A 13,920-nucleotide genomic window follows, 5' to 3' on the forward strand; every position below is an offset into this window, starting at 1 on the left:
ATGTAGTCTCTGGCTAATGTTGTGAATCTTTGTCAGCTCATTGTCGCAAATGGCTGTGAGCCTGTGACTGCGAAGTGCGAACCCTGAAGTGTATTTCTTGATCGGTTTGTTGAAGTTTGTGCTGTAGTTCGTGCTGTGTGCAGGGGAAATGGCTTCTAAATGAGGTAAACGCATGTTCATTTTGCAACTGTTCGAAGAATACAGGGGCTTACTAGCCATGTGCTGCGTTATATCAAGTGATTATAGTAACAGCCGAAAGAAAAGAGAACAATATAATTAGTTATTGGCGTAATACAGGGAAATGCACCCCGAAGCGACAAGTTCCAGCTAGTGAAGAAATTAAATCCGTTGCAGATAAATTACGGACCATAACTTAGAAGAGTTATGAATCCATCGAAAACCGGAGCTGGTACTGACGAGCTACAGGAACGAACACTGTGGTACTTCGATGTATTGACCTGTTTGAAAGAACACGAAACCCCCTTCCAATTCATTAAGCTCCATTAACATAACCACGTGGATGAGGCGAAGCAGAAGATGAAGAGAGACGTGATGTATGTGTGCCCGAGCAAAACATTGTAAGTAGTTTTATATCAATTTTGTTTCTTATATTACTGTAGACATTGATGCTTGTACATGTTGTCGAAACAGTAGTAAGCTCTCCATTTCCGGTTACTGCCAGTAATTCATGTCTCGAACAAGCGGTCAGTAACCTTGCTGGATCAAGTGATCCAATGAAAATTAAGCTGATTGCTTGACCATTTTAAAATATTTTGGGTTTTTATATGTGATTACCCCATAATTGAGAAGTGTATAACAGTTTAACATAAGAAGAAATAATCTTGCACTGTTACTGAATGAATGTCCGCAGCTCGTGGTCTAGTGGCTAGCTTTGTTGCCTCTGAATCACAGGGGCCCAGGTTTGATTCCAGGTCGGGTTGGGGATTTTCTCTGCCCAGGGACTGAGTGTTTGTGTTGTCCTCATCATATCATCATCATCATCATTCTTGGCAGTGGCTAGATTGGACTGTAAAAATTGGGACTTAATACAGGAGCTGATGACCACGCAGTTGAGCACTCCACAATACAAACACCATCATCACCACCGTTACTGGATGGTGGCCATTTTTATTTGTAAGCGCACAACGGTTTATCAGTTTTGAGACAGCAGTGTTAATCTGAATATCTCTGCACAGGGATAATTAACAACATCACAGTGACATGACTGCTGTTAGAAAAGTCTTCTCTACAACTTTGTTTATTACTGAAAATACCCTAGGCCTAAACTATAAAAGAACCAGTCAAAGTTACCTCCTCTGAAAACTTAAAATAGGCCTATCTGCCTTTTAGGAAAAAGGAAAAAAAAAGAGAGAAAGAAAGAAAAACAGAGCGATTTATCAGATTGTATTTTTTTTTATAGTTAGGTATCATGAACTGATAGCCTTGTATAGAGCAATAACACATAAAAATGTTTCCTTAATTTTTTATAAACTTCTGAAATTTGATAGTCTTTGTAAAGTCTTTTGTAAAGTTTGGGGATAGTGGAACTGAATATAAAACTTAGGTTTTGCTCATTTTGTACACCTATATGATAGTGAAGTACTGTAAGAATTTCAACATCGATATTTCACTGTGAACAAAGACGTGAATTTTTGAAAAGGGGGAAATAATTCACATTATGCTACGGTTGATTTTATGGCTGTTGCGTAATCCATGTCTGATATTGGCTAGATGTAATCAATTGTTATTGAAGTTTATGTACTGAATTATAAGAAGCAAAAACTCAAAAAACTACTGAACTAAACTTTTATGTGTGTTCTTTACAAATTTAAATTAAATATTTTCAGTCAACATACTTTCAAAGTGGGGTGCCTCCTAATCCTAGGTATGATTGTTAACAACACTTATTTCATTAGTCAGCTTTTGTGATATAGAGTAAGAACTCCCAATTGATGTGGCAAGTTCAAGCACTGAAAGCTTCCTTATTTCGTATTCAAACTTTGTCGCTACTAGATTTCTTGAATGATGTTCTTGGGCCAGCAAGTTGGTAAAAATGCACAAAAAGTAATTGTTTTCCAAAGCCACCATTGTCCATCAAACACACACATGCCACTATGTCATTCCATGTTAAAAAAAAAAAGATATGTAATTTTACTGACAGAATGATCATCATAAATTTCAGTTTGTCGTGTTACATAGCCATCATAAATTTCAGTTTGTCGTGTTACATAGCATTGAACTAAGTTGTATGCAATGCCAAGGAATTTGTGGAATTGCCTTGTTCCTTTTACAGGGTGCCACAAGTTTCCCCAAATGAAATTCCCTGGTAGTTCCCTAATTTCCAGACAAACTTTAGCATTTTCCCCTGCCAGATTTTGAGATCTCAAGGATAAGTTAAGATGTAAGTTGACAATCTGCCTGTGCAGCTGTAGCAACAGAAACAATAATGTAAATAAAAAAATTAAAAAACTTGCAAGCAGATGGCATTTCTTGATGTGAGCAAAAATCTTGAGTACTAGAGGTGGCAAAAAGTAACGTAACTGATAGAAATAATCGGTTACTGAGAAGTAACGGTTACTGCGATAACCGTTCCTCTGATTCTGGCAGTTATTTCAATAACTGTTTAGTGTCAACAGTACCTCGCGCCATCTGTTGACCGAAGATCGTACTGCGCATTTGGAGGTGTTCTATAGAACATGGGAATAACTGTGAGACTGCGCGCCATCTGTTGATAAGAACTGTACTATTTCGTGGGCCTTCGTTACTTTTAGCATAAACAATTAAATAAAGTTAATGTCCGAGCCGTGGCTGATAGGAGCTGCAGTACAGGCATTAACAAGTACGGTCGTTCCCTTAAGCCACCGCCTTACGTGTTAATTTAGCTTGGACGGGTAGTACAAGGAAAGTTACTAAGGAATTCGAGCGACTATGGAAATAACTGTCAGAGCCGGTATTCTCCTCTGGCAGTTATCGTTATTGGCTCGTAGTTCTAGTTCTCTGGTAGTTATCGGGCTACCACCACAGATAACCTGGAAGCTGGTAACGGAATAACTGTGTGTCTAGACGTTCCTGACTCGGTGACTCCAGTTAAAGGTCGTAGTTCCAGGTGATATTTCCAGAGAGGATAGTAACTGGAGCGAACAAATATTTTCGCACTGCTACGGAAATAGCCGCTGGCCATCACGAATGACAAATAACATGTCAGAAAGTATAACGTAATACAGTGGAATATAATAATTATTATCCTCATCATTTGTCAGGAGATTGTCAAAATACGTGAATATATCACAGTAACTGCTAATATTTACAGAATTGGTACACTGACAGAATAAAACACAGTTACGTACTTTTAATAAATTTATCGTACACAGAATACCCGATCTTGACTGTTGCAACCAAGTGCTGTCAAAACTGAAATATAGCAGAATTTTTACCTAAGCTGGTCTATCAGTCTCTGTTACGATATTCATCTACAGAGTAGAAGGAGGGGTCACTGGAAGCGTCTGATTCCACCCGTCTGCTTCGACGTAAAGGTGTTGTGGTGTGTGAATGTCATTACGGCACGGTGTTTATGAGTTGGTTTTTGTGTGTGTGTGTGGGGGGTGGGGGCTGTCGATCTAGGTTGCAGTGCCGGAATTTGCTGGTGGTAATTAATTTTTTTTTTTTTTTTCTAGCTGTGATGTTTTGTGTATTTATGAAGTATTGAATGTGATTTAATTTATGTAGGGATGATTGATTTGTAGACTTTTGGGATTGTGGTTTTATTTTTCGCTTGGTTTTTTGGCATCAGTAGCTGTGGTGGACCTATATAGGTCACCGGATAATGACCGATTCCCATTTTCATAATTGTGTGTGTTGATGTTTTAGTATCCTCATCTGAGGTTGACCTATGTAGGTCAAGGGAAATGTCTGATTCCAATTTTCGTACTTTTAGTTGTGGGTATTGGTGTTTTGGTATGGACACCTATAGTTGACCTATATTGTTCAAGGGAAGTGTCCGATTCCTGCAGATTTTTGTTGGTGTAGCAGAATGCTGTATTTTTTTTTCTGTTTGTTCTTCATTTTGTGTTTTGGGATCATGGTGTGTTTTTTTTACTAGCTTGTCCTCATCCTAAAACCCCCAACTTCCCGCAGTTGTCCCATTGGTTTGATTGTATTTTTGGTGGGAAATGTTATTGTATTATTTATATGTATCTACGTGTTTGTTGCCATGTGTATGTAGTGACGCCATAGACACACTTAAAATAGACATTTCCGGCATATTGATGATGGGTGGAATCAGACACTTATGTATCAAATAGTCATTCAAACACACTGTAAACCGTGCCTTATCTGAAACCAAGTTTTTAATGGTTGCTGACTTGCTGGCAGCTTATTGAAAATGCATGTTCCTGAATATTGGACCCCTTTTGGACCAAGGTAAGAAATTTTAGGTCTTTATGTAGATTGCTGTTCCCATTTCTAGTACTGATATTATGTATTAAGCTATTGGTTGGAAATACTTGTAACAAATTTCATTAAGGAATAAATATACTAGGAAGCAGTGGTTAGAATACAAAGTTCCTTGAACAGGTTCCTACATGATGTTCTTGAATTGATACCACAAACGATTTTTATTACACACTTTTGCTACGTTTGATGAGTTACCACAGAATATGTTCCCTTATGAAATAATAGAATGAAAAAATGTGGTATGCCCTTCCCAACTGAATTTATTATCGAGTTGTAGTCCCAGAAATGTAACACTGTCAACCTTTTCGATCTGCATGTCTTCATATGTTATAAACATGCTGTCGCTGGAGAAATCGAGCAGTTTGCAAATCTGACATAAAACTTGGATTAGCGTACTCACACTTTCCCCAATAGGACTAGCTTTTACAGCACAGGAGTAAACGAATCTGTCACATTACGTATATTTTTTGTTGTATTACAAGGCTGTACACTTTATTCTATTATGTGAGCAGCACAAGAAATTAAGCTTCGAATTTAACCTACAGTACTCAGTTTACATATTACTTCATACTTAAAAACGCACGTTGTTAACATTTTACTTAAACAGTGCTTTGGCGAAGTTCCGCGTACTTTCTGTCGCAGCTGCGAAGATAATATTTCTAATAGCGACCGATAACCTACAAACATATAATCTGAAACACTAATAATCGTTCTAACATCAACTAAAATGTACCCGGAGTTAATAAGCTGAGGTTATGACACGATTCATACGACATTCCTGCTATTTCACACTACTCGCAGTTATACTGATAACTAAACTGATGGATTCCAACTATGTCGTTATTTAACTGTCGGAGTTATCGGTATTCGCTAGCGAAAAATAACTTGGCAGTTATTAATAACCGTTAACGATAACGGTTATCAAAGAATAACTGGAACTGTGATAACGGTTACTCCAGAATAACCGTTTGGCCCACCTCTATTGAGTACTAAAGGTACGTTTACACTGGGATACATGTATCGCGACATGTCAATTTGACATGTCGCGATACATCACCTCATACAAAAATTCACGGAACTTGTATGCGGACCCTCGAGCTCATACATGTCGCGTATACATTTTGTATATCGCTTTTTGGCCATATACGCGACATTTGAACTCGCGCATGCGCAGTACTATCATTTCCTGTCGTCTTGTCACCTGCCGCTTATTTTGGCGATTAGCGCATGCATAGTACCAGGCTCTTTGGCGGCTGTTTGAGTTTTGGAGGTGCCGACTATCGTTTCGACGTTAATGTATCTGCATAGAACATCAAAGAGTGCCATATGCAACATTATTCTTCGTGTTTGCGAGGCCATTGTGCAAGTTTTATTCCAAGAAGTGAAGGTAAAAGTTTTATATATATCGGAGTATGTAATACAGTCTATAATTTTTTCATGCATCTGGCACTTATATCAATTTTTTGCTATTATTCCGGCGGCCTCGCGTGATAATGTTGACAACGGATGCCGACAATCGTGTGTGAGACGTTGGCATTAGCAATCGCGCGACAATGCAAATGTTTTGCAATGAAATCTTCGTTTCAAGAGGAATCCCCAGTGGCCAAAAAACGGAGTGTTACTGCCAACTGATACTCTGGTGGAATCGCTTCCGAAAGTTTGTGTTTGTTTTGGACACAAGAGGAGCCACAAGTGATAACAAACCGTGGAAATCCCCCATACTCATCCTAACATAATTTCTAAAATAAGCGCCATCCTTTAGCGTTAATTCGCGAGAAATTCTCTCTGCCACCATCTACGCTTCCTCCGCCTTTTCTTCCCATCATCTTCCAAAAGAGCAAGTGTACCAGCACATAAAAATGTGAAATCTTCCAAATCGTCGTCGAAAGCTATCGCACAGTGATACATATCAACCAGTGTAAACGCACGCTCATACATGTTTGAGGTTGATACTTGTCAACTCATACAAGTCGCGATACATATCGCAAAGTCGCATATACATGTATCTCATACATGTGCCGATACAAATGGCAGTGTAAACGCACCTTAACGTCAACATCTTTTGTAATGAACTGTGGAAATACAGAAGCGTCCGATCTTACCCGTCGGCTTTGACCCATGACGTCACAAATATGGCGGAAACGACCATAAACGACAATTCCAATATGGCGGATATAAAAACATCGCATACGTATCAAACACTGAAATACACAGGTTTCACAAAAAGCCTAATGACTCTAACGGGACAAGCGTGGGAAATTGGGGGTTTTTGGTTGGGGAGAAACTAAATATACACAAATGTAGCCACCGACCGCCATACAAAACCACGCAAAACGACGAAAAAAATCAACATCACGAAACTGACCAAATACCAAAAAACACATTCTTATCCAGAATCAGACACTTCCCTTGACCTACATAGATCTACAGTAACTCCCGATCCCATAAATTAGGATCGAACACTTCCCTTGACCTATATAGCTCAACAGAACCTCCCGATCACATCCCCCGATACAAAACTCAAAAAAACACTTCCCTTAAACCTACATACATCTACAACAGCTCCCGATCCCATAAATTAGGATCGAACACTTCCCTTGACCTATATAGCTCAACAGAATCTCCCGATCCCATCCACCAATACAAAAATCAAACCGAATACACTCAATAACAAACTCACCCGACGTACAGCAATTACCATTACATTAACCATCACACAAAACCGTTAACTCACTAATACAAATTCCGCTTCAAAACCACGAACACAGCACTCACCACTGAGCAACAGCAAACTGACCCCAACAAACCAAACAAACGTAAACCATGAACACACCACCAGAGGGCACGACAAACACCTCCACGACATCTACAAACACGCCACAATCACAAACCATACTCCGCGCCGTAATGACGTCACACACCACAACACGCTTACGTCACGGGTCAAAGCCGACGAGTAAGATCGGAGGTTTCTGTTGACCCTGAACGGTTTTTAGATGGGGAAAGCAAGACAGATGCTGTGTGTACGTAATTAAGACCACTGATCTCATTTTATTTCAGTAAAACAAAACACATTTGGTGACAAAAAATTCATTTCCTTGAAGTCACAAGACAGATTTAAAATACCTTCACTGATTTCAGAAATAACCTCAGAAAAAAGTAGGCCTGTTGAAAGAAGTGTACAAGGTGAAGAAGAATTGTGTAGATAAACACTGCAGGTGACCATCAATAAAATGTTGGTTCTACAATGTTCATTATTGTTGGTTATTATCCACTGTGTTATATCTATTATTTTATAGGTATTTTGTGATTTTTCTTTAGAGAAATATATGAGAACATAGCGTACAAACCACTAGTGACTGACACAGTTTTCTTCTTCTTCTTATCGTCCATACGCTCTAACACACAAACTACTTTTGAAATTCCAAAATGTACTAGAACAAATAAAATGTCTATAAAATGCCACATTGTACAACGTACTTCCGGTGTGAGAGTCGCAATTCCTGAAATCCATTGCCCGTGGCCTCTGGCCTGCTGAGGAGCACTGCAGTCCTGGGTCCGTGGATAAACCATGAAAATCCTCTGCATTATGCCACACACAGACAGACGCAGCCTGCGGGCAGGTTGGTGAGACTAGATCTGACAGGAAGGGCCTGCACATTAGTGGGAACCAAGTGGCTTCAGATTGGTAAGCCCAATCCATACAGATACCCACAGAAACTGCCTGCGGTTATGGCCCATTGCGGAAATCCACTTGTGTAGCCAGCTGCTCATGAGCCACAGGCAACATGTTGATGAAATGAGACCACAGTGATCAATCCATGCTTGTTCAAATACTCCAAGAATCGATGATAATGAGGCCAGGTGGCGACTCACCGTAAAGATGATTGCTGAGCCACAGACAGACACATAGAAAATATAATCACACCCTCACAACTAAATTTTCAGGCATAGCTTCTTTCAGAAAATGAGAGCATTCACACAATCACTCAAGACACAACTCGTGCACACACGACTGCCGTCTCCAGCTGCTTCATCTGGAGTCTCTGAGGATCAGATCCAAACAAACCACTCCTCACACCTCCCTACCTCTCATTGGCAGCTACTAGAGAAGAAGTGATGGCAGCACTGACAACAAGCTGAGGGAAGTGGTAGGAAGGGGAGAAGCGGTAAGGAGGAGGTAGTAGGGAAGTAGTCCACATACTAAGCTGCAACCAACCGACAACAATGCACAACGCCTAAGTAAACAAACCATTTCATCTACTGCGACAAAAATGAGATTTTTTCAGTGGTATTTTTTTTTTTTTTTTTTTTTTCCAAATTCCCCTGATATTTCCCTGACGTGTTTGAAATCCCATAATATTCCCTGATTTCCAGAACATGTGGCAACACTGATTTATTGCTATACAGTTTTCAAATCTAGTTTGAATTGTTGTTATGTTATGAGGAACTACCTCTTCTTTCTTTATAAGAAAACAAGTGATGCCTTTAATATTATCCTTGTGAAGGTTAAGCGTGTCCTCCATTGTAAGAATTTGGTCTGTGGTCATTCTTTGTATGCTGGCTTTACTCACTTCACATTTTGTTGTACCTCCTACTACACTGCATGAATTTTTACCACGGCAAGAGGCAATAAAACGCCATTTGGCCTCCAACCTGAAATCTACTTTGTGGTTGCAATGATTTGAAACAATCTTTTTGTTGTTATATTGTCTACCACTTCCAATTGAAAAGTAGATGAGCTTCTCAAACTTTGGGAACTTTTCTTTTATGTAATTTGTCAAATACTTTTAAAACACATCGACAGCCTAAGTGTTGTGCTCCAAGTAGTCGCATAGAATGCAAATTGAAGAACTGCAAACTTCATATTTCTCATTTTTGAAGTACAGAACACATGAACGCACTGTTGCTTGGTCATTGACTCGGTGAGAGCCTCATTTTCCATCCTGGACCACAAATGTAGTCTTCTGCAAAATCAACTAGGACTACGCATTCAGTTTCATAATTAGTGGTTTCTTGTCATTTGGAAACTTTGCTTTGGATTTTAGAAACATAGCAGTGACTTTTGAGATTTTTAAGTTGTCAATTAAAGATTGAAAGTACTCTTTCTGAGATGTAACCACTGTTATCATTTCAGCTCTGTCGGTTGTGACTCACTGTTTGAAGGTAAAACCTCTGATTTGTTAAACAATTCAAGAGGGATTTCTTTACAAGGGCATTTATCACACAAACTCATCATGCAGTCATAATTGTGTCACAAACCATTAAATCTAGTAATGCTTTATAGTTAACATCATTGAGTGTTGCACCATAATCATCAGTTTGACATTTGGATGGTATAAACAAAAATGTACAGTGTGTGTTCTTGAGGAGCTGGCTAAAATACACCACTTAGGGTGAAAGTCACAAAATTTTGAGCATCCAGTTTTGAATTCAGGATAATTATTTTTGTTTTAGAGAGCTGCATAAAGTTCATTTAAATCTGGCAGCACCTGTCATTTCTGCTTTGTTTCTTTAACTCCATTTGTAACAACTCTTTTTCTATCATTGCTACCCGGACACATCCTAATGTTTTCATTGTCATCAAAAAACCGTTGGATCTTTTTAATTGTATATCAACTGCTTTGTTCTTTCATAAAACTGTCAGAATGTGTTGCTGTTTCACTAATTTTTGCGTTATTCTAAACAAATGATCAGAAACATTGAACTTGTGAAGTATTTTTTTCTCTTGACCACGATTCTGAGTCTCTTCTAATTTTATGTGAAATTCATTGTACCTTGCTTTCAGTATCTGCATTTCCTTTTCTGCTACTCATTTTCGTATTTTTTAATCAGGAGGTAACTCTAAATTAGAACAAGCAATTTCCAGTTTGCTAATGCCTTCCTCCTCAAGACTATAAATGTCATTAACAAGGTTATGTTGTCCTGATTTTGGATTCACAATAAATGTTTTTGAGTAGCCATTTGGGCACAGGGAATTTCCAGGAATCTTGTTAAGTTTCACTCGGCAAGCTGTTTTACTCGCATTTAACAAGGACAAATGTTCATGTTTTATTTCCCTCAGACCTTAAATAACTTACTTTGTATGAACTTTTGAGTGGATCAGAGCATTTTTTGTAAAAAAAATGTGATTGTACTTCAGTATATATATTTTTTCTCATGATACTCACAAACTGATGATACAGAACTTACTAATAATTTAAACAAAGTTTGTCTATCTTAATCAAAGTTATTAAGATTTTTTAATTTTTTTGTAATGGAACCACAAGTTGTTTTGTGACACACTTTACTTACCATCTGTCCAATGGAGCACTCTTCATCCACTTTATTACATTCCAATTAGTCTTTCAAATTTAGTTATTATTAAATTTTAAAATTATTTTAGTTAATTAAACTTTTCAGTCGCAACAAAAGCACATAAAATACTCCACATGCTCAGTGAAGTACGTGCATCACTCTAAACAGAGGTTTCTGAACAGACTGACTACAAAAGTGCCACACCCAGCAAATTTAGGTGGGGGTGGACAGTTGATGTACAAACTTGTCACTGACTGCTGGGCTCCTGTGCAGACATGTAACTTTGTCCACTGAGCTACTGTACATGCTTGTCTCGAGGACTAAACTCACGCACAAAACTGTAGCCTTCTCAACAATGGAGAAATTTCGCATATTCATTATTTTACTTTTATCATTTTGAGCTTGTAATAATGTGCTACTTAATTAAGAATAAACATAGATTTAAATGGTCAATTTTTTAATCACACAACTAAAGCAAAGGCTCCTGTTGTTTAACATTTTATTACTGAAATAAATAATACTATCTAAATGTAGGGTGATAGTGTCAACCATAACACCAATTGTAGCATAATGTGAATTATTTCCTCATTTTCAAAAATTCAGATCTTTGTTCACAGTGAACTATGAATGTTGGAATTTTTACAGTACTTCACTATAATATAGCTGTACAATACATGCAAAACCTAATTTTTATATTCAGTCCCAAACTTAACGAAAAAAATTTCAAAATTCAAAAAATTTATAGATTTGCTTGTGTTCTTGCTCTCTGGCCAGAGATCTCTGCCCTAACTCTTTGCCTTTACACACGTCTGCTTGTGTCTGTATATGTGCAGATGGATGTGTGTGTGTGTGTGTGTGTGTGTGTGTGTGTGTGTGTGTGTGTGTGTACCTGGTATATCGCGTGTGTATACCTGTCCCTTTTTCCCCCTAAGGTAAGTTTTTCCAGTCCCGGGATTGGAATGACTCCTTACCCTCTCCCTTAAAACCCACATCCTTTCGTCTTTCCCTCTCCTTCCCTCTTTCCTGATGAAGCGAAAGCTTGAAATTTGTGTGTGTGCTTGTGTGTTTTTTATTGTGTCTATCTACCAGCGCTTTCTCATTTGGCAAGTCACAGCATCTTTTTTTAAATATTTTTTCCCATGTGGAATGTTTCTTTCTATTATATTCATATCATTAATTTTGAAGGCAAATTGACATTTTGGACAGAGATTCATTGCAAATCAATCAAAGTGCATTACATAAAATTTCATCATCATGTGTATTGTCGACTGATGTGCATTCATGTAAATGGTCAGCATAACATTGCAGGAGATGCAAACACAAGTGCATGTTTTTTTAAAAAAAAGACAGATTAAATAATAATGTGTATTCTCCTTGTATTTCTAATATTTTGTCTGAGTGAATAAATATTACACAAAGATAATCTCAGTTTCAACATGAAATCCTTAAATACACCTTTCCTTACCTCTATTAATGTTTCTGCCATTCCCTAATATCTGTGCATGTTTCCGTCACAAATAGTCTTATTGCCTGTGGTGATTTGCACTAATAAATTTAAGGTCTTCAGATGAATTTCATGTATTTCTGGAGAGGAGTGTACCAAAGAACTACAGCTCAGGTTTCAAGTAGCTCACCATGCACTTGACAGGAATGTAGGCCCATCCAGTAGAACAGTTCATGATGGGATCATGCGAAACCCATGGTATACAGTCAGCATAAACCAACAGAGACTGCTGCATAAACAAAAACAAAACACAGGGCTGTAGCTAGGGAGATCCTGAATGAAATTAATTTTGCTGTTAAAAGGGCAAGGTGTTGCATTCAATGACTACCGTACATAGTATTATCAAAGGATATATATTTTTTTTTTTTACAACTGACAGAGTAAACAAAACCACTGCTTAAAATCATTATTTATAGTTACCCGGCAAGAACTGAAGATTAAAATTCAGATATGTTCATATTGTATATGTCTATTTTAAGTTTAGGCTATATTAGTTTAGAGATTTAATTTGTAATGGTTTGTATGTTATTTATGATTTCAAAACATGGGGTAAAATGATTATAGTGTATGCTTCACCAAAAACTAACCTCACCTTTTGTTTCAGATCATGCTTCATATGTACATAAAGAAGATACCTCTTAGATATGATGCAAATGCAATAACACAAGCTGCAGATGTTTTTTTTTTTTTTTTTTTTAATTCCTTATGAAACATTGAGATGTTCATGTGAAAATCCTGTTAAAGTCAAAGGCTGTGGGAAAACAACAGTGCTGTCAGAAGAGGAGGAAAAGTATATAGTAGAGGCTCTAGTGTTTACAGCAAAGTGTGGATATCTGTGAGACAGAAAAGATTTACAATTTATGGTGTGTAGTTACATACATTCAGTGGGTAGGAAGACACCATTTAAGGACGATAATGCTATGCCAGGCTGTGTCTTTATTGTATGTTTCGAAAAAAGATTGCGAAAACCTGAACTATTGACAAGAGCAAGGGCTGAAGGATTGTCTAATTTTGTAGCAGATGAGTTTTGTAGGATGTTTGTCCCTAAAAGTGCAAGGGTAACCTATTCAAGATCAGGGGATGCAGGAATATCATATAGCCTATAATAATGTTACATTATGGGTTCTGATTATTGTGTATAATACTGTCTTTTTCATAGAGTTTTGTTTACAGTGTAAAAAAATCCATTTAATATGTAATATTGTGTAGTTTAATTATTTATTGTGCTTAAGATGGTCCATTGTGTAAAGTGTAATATAAACATTAAGAAACAAGTTTCACGTACAACAGTCTATGCAAGTGATTGTATCTTCACCTACAATGTTTGGTTACCTAAGAACCAGTATCCTTTCCAGGCACTTGTCAGTTGTTTCTTAAAGATGGCCTAATAAGCCGAAAACTACTTCGAAATAAACAAAAATCAGTAGAACAAAAACAGTGTACTTGTTATTCAACCTTAAATATGGAATTGTTCTGCCAAGAAGTAAAGGAAGAATGCATAAATAAAAATAAAATGTTATTCCATTAAATTTTTGACGAAATGCAAAGGAGAAGGTGAACATTATATTTTCCCAAAGAAAAATGGCATTGAATGAGTTGATGCGGGTGAAATTGCTGACACGTATCCCATTCCTGACTACAACGGAAGATTTTAGAGGTTGTGTAAA

At 37.6% G+C, this 13,920-nt stretch overlaps 1 long non-coding RNA gene across 1 annotated transcript; it reads left to right on the forward strand.

Moving 5' to 3' along the window:
• Positions 1-49: 49 nt before the first annotated feature.
• LOC124545140 lies at positions 50-13,537 on the forward strand. The gene is made up of 2 exons (XR_006967593.1): positions 50-578; positions 12,858-13,537. It is a non-coding gene; the product is annotated as an uncharacterized LOC124545140 (long non-coding RNA).
• Positions 13,538-13,920: the final 383 nt, after the last annotated feature.

Source organism: Schistocerca americana, chromosome 8, assembly GCF_021461395.2.
Source record: "Schistocerca americana isolate TAMUIC-IGC-003095 chromosome 8, iqSchAmer2.1, whole genome shotgun sequence".
Classification (NCBI taxonomy): Eukaryota; Metazoa; Arthropoda; class Insecta; order Orthoptera; family Acrididae; genus Schistocerca; species Schistocerca americana.